A 3432-nucleotide genomic window follows, 5' to 3' on the forward strand; every position below is an offset into this window, starting at 1 on the left:
CCTAACCCTAACCCTAACCCTAACCCTAACCCTAACCCTAACCCTAACCCTAACCCTAACCCTAACCCTAACCCTAACCCTAACCCTAACCCTAAAACCTTGTTTGCCACTGCCAGCACCTGTAAACACCAAGCCATCTTCTATCACAAAACCATTAACATTTCAATTACTCAGTTGTTGCACAGCAATTCTAAAAAGTGCAAAATGTACACAGGATCGTGGCACATATTACTACAAAATTGCATGAAAATCCAGCCTATTCTAAGGGTCTAATAGGTTTATTGAAGTTGTAAATGGATTAGTGACAGAATCAGGGACCTGCACAGGACACAATTAAATCAATTGAAGTCTAATTGGGGAAGAGCTAGAAGGTAGGTTTGGGTGGGTTAAGGTACTAGTAGGTTTGAGCGCAAGGTACTAGTAGGTTCAGGCGCAAGGTACTAGTAGGTTTGGGTGCAAGGTACTTGTAGGTTTGGTCGCAAGGTACTAGTAGGTTTGGGCGCAAAGTACTAGTAGGTTCAAGTGCAAGGTAGCAGTAGGTTTGGGTAGGTTTGGTCACAAGGTACTAGTAGGTTTGGTCATAAGGTACTTCCAAGTATACTGATTGTGCCAAATACACTGCACGTACCAAGTATCCCAACAGGGCATAATTGCTTGAGTTACTTGAATGAGATTGATGATCATACTGAGTATCACCAACACAGCCTCACTGCTTGGGTCAATGAATACTAAGCGTATTGATCATACTGAGTATTACCAATGCAATCTCACTGCTTGGGTTGATTGATACTACAGTTTGTTGGCTATAGTCCTGTTTGTTCAGTGTTATTGTAGGTTGCCCTTTGATTGTAAGAGAGTGCTGCAGTTGAGGAGAGAGCCGCTGCCCTGTCAATTAAGCCTAAGGAGAGTGCCGTTACTCATGTGAGTGAGAGCGTGAGGAGAGTCCTGTTGTCCTGTCAATTGACCATGTGGAGAGAGCGGCTGCTTGACTGTGTGAGAGAGCTGTTGTTGTCTCGATTGAAAGTGTGAGAGAGCTGTTGTGGTGTTGATTGACTGTGTGGAGAGAGCTGCAGATTGACCATGAGGAGAGAGCCATTGCCTTGTCAATCAACTGTGTGAGAGAGCTGCCAATTGACCTTAAGGAGACAGCCGTTGCACTGTTGATTGTAAGGGGCAAGCTACTGAGGGCAATATGCGATGTGGAACTTGATGGATTTGATAAGGGGCAAGTCCCAGAGCGGGACTTGCAGAATTCTAATACTCCTGCTTCGGGGGTTACAGGCCCGCTCCGGAGGTGACCGGAGGTTGTACGTCCACTTCGGAGGTACTGAGGCCTGTGCTGTTGCCGAGGCGCTAACAATTAGCCTAGCCCATTACATTGATTGAGTGTGTGAGAGAGCCATTGCAGTGTCAATTGACCGTGTGGAGAGCCGTTGCCCTGATGTGTGAGACAGAAGACAGCCATTGCCCTGTTGATTGGGCATATGGACTGTGCTCTTGCTAAATATTTGGCTGGCAAAGCAAAGGAATAAACCTGTTTTCCTTTGTAGAATAGGGTGAGAGAGAGCAGCAAAAATAAAGAACTTGCAGCCCTAACATATAGTGCTGCTGGGCAGCATAAATTTGAAAATGCCTGAGCCTAGTTAAAACCCCTTAGAGAGACAAACCAGCAACAAAAAGAACCAATCACCCTAACTTGATATGACCGAAGGATATTCGTGCCTACTGCAATGGGTACCTACGCCCTAACACCTGCCTAACCTGGTGTTAAGTTTATAACTTCAGAGAAGTGCATTCGACAGTACAATCCAAAGCAGTAGACAGGAGCATTACACACCAAAGTGTGGACAACCCTGCTCTTGCACACCTGGTTAGAATGTGCAAGCCCTCAATACCCAGTATAAAGAACAAAGGTAACGAGCAAGACTCGAACCAAGGTCCTCTAGTACTGGGGTCAGTCAACTGTGCGCTAGAAGCAAAGGATTCTTTGATGAAATTCTGGCAAATGTTTGAGTATATATAGTGGCAATGGCCGCATAGCTACAGACAGGGTCTTTGTAGTAGACCTGTGGATGTGTGGGAGAGTGCAGAGTGGGGCTGTGGGTCATAGCACTAGGGAAGCCCACTCTTGTCCCCTTTTTTGGCCAATAGTAGATTGCATTAGATTACTATAACCTCACTATAAGAGCTACAATGCTCTAATGTGGCAAGTTGCTACAATTTTGTAATAAACTGTACATGGATCTGCAAGCTCTCATTCTGGTTTAGTAAGTTTTGTCTTGGCACAGTTCCGGTGCTGCCAGCACCAGAACTGCAGTACCAATAACATCAACACCACAATAACAATATCAATACTCTAGCACTAACCCTATAGTACCTATAATACTGCAATCTACAACATTGCTGCAATTGATCCTTGGGCTGCTGTACTTGGAGCTACAAGTTCCCAATTAAGCTTAGTATAGTCTGTCTTGGCGCAGTTCCGGTTCTGCCAGCACTGGAACTGCAAATTTAACCACACCACAAATACCAACAACACCAAAATTACCAACAATACCAAAAAATACCAACAACACCTCCAATACCAACACAATGACAATACCCTCATCTACCAGACAGCTGCATTCAGCTCATAGGGCTCTGTACCCTGGTCTCCAGCTGCAACAGAACTATGCTATCCAAACTGGATACCAGCTTGCAAGCCCAGTGCACCAAGAACTCTTTGCTCAGGCTGCTAAACTGGGGCCATTTACCTGTTCTACCAGTTCTGAGCATTGCAAATCTGCTGGTTGGCTTTCTTGCCCTTCACTGAGCTGTCCTCCAGTGTTTATAGCTCACTCAATTCTGGATGCAATCTGGCTGCTTCGTAGGTCTCTTCCAGATTCTGCTCTTTCAGATTCTGGCTGGAAGCAGTTGATTGATGCAGCATCTGCTTCAACTACTGGTGAAACAGAAGAAGCTCCTCTTTCTACACAGCCCCCAAAAAGACCACTCTCTCCAAGTGCATACACTGAGCAACCTCAGGCTAAACAAAGCCGTTCAATTTCTCAGACAGCTGCTATACTTGGTAATTGGTCTGCAGGAGAAGCAGCTGCTAGAGAAGCAACTATAGAAGAACAAGCCATTAGGGAGAAGGAGCAGGAGCAAGAGGGAGATCAACAGCAAGAGGAAGAAGAAAGTAGGGAGTTAGGAGGAGAGAGATACACTACAAAGGGAAAAGGCCAAGTTGTTCAAGCAGAGTCTAAGAAACAGGAGGTCAATCAAGATAAAGAAAAGGAAAACAATGGAAAGGAAAAGAGCAATGAAGAGGAAAAAGAGAGCAATAAAGAGGAAGAAAAGGGCAATCAAGAAGAGGAAGAAGAGAGCAATCAAGAGGAAGAAGAGGGCAATCAAGAGGAAGAAGAGAGCAATCAAGTAGAGGAAGAGGGCAAT

This window comes from Macroventuria anomochaeta (genome assembly GCF_010093625.1).
Source record: "Macroventuria anomochaeta strain CBS 525.71 unplaced genomic scaffold BU25scaffold_40, whole genome shotgun sequence".
NCBI classification, from domain to species: Eukaryota; Fungi; Ascomycota; class Dothideomycetes; order Pleosporales; family Didymellaceae; genus Macroventuria; species Macroventuria anomochaeta.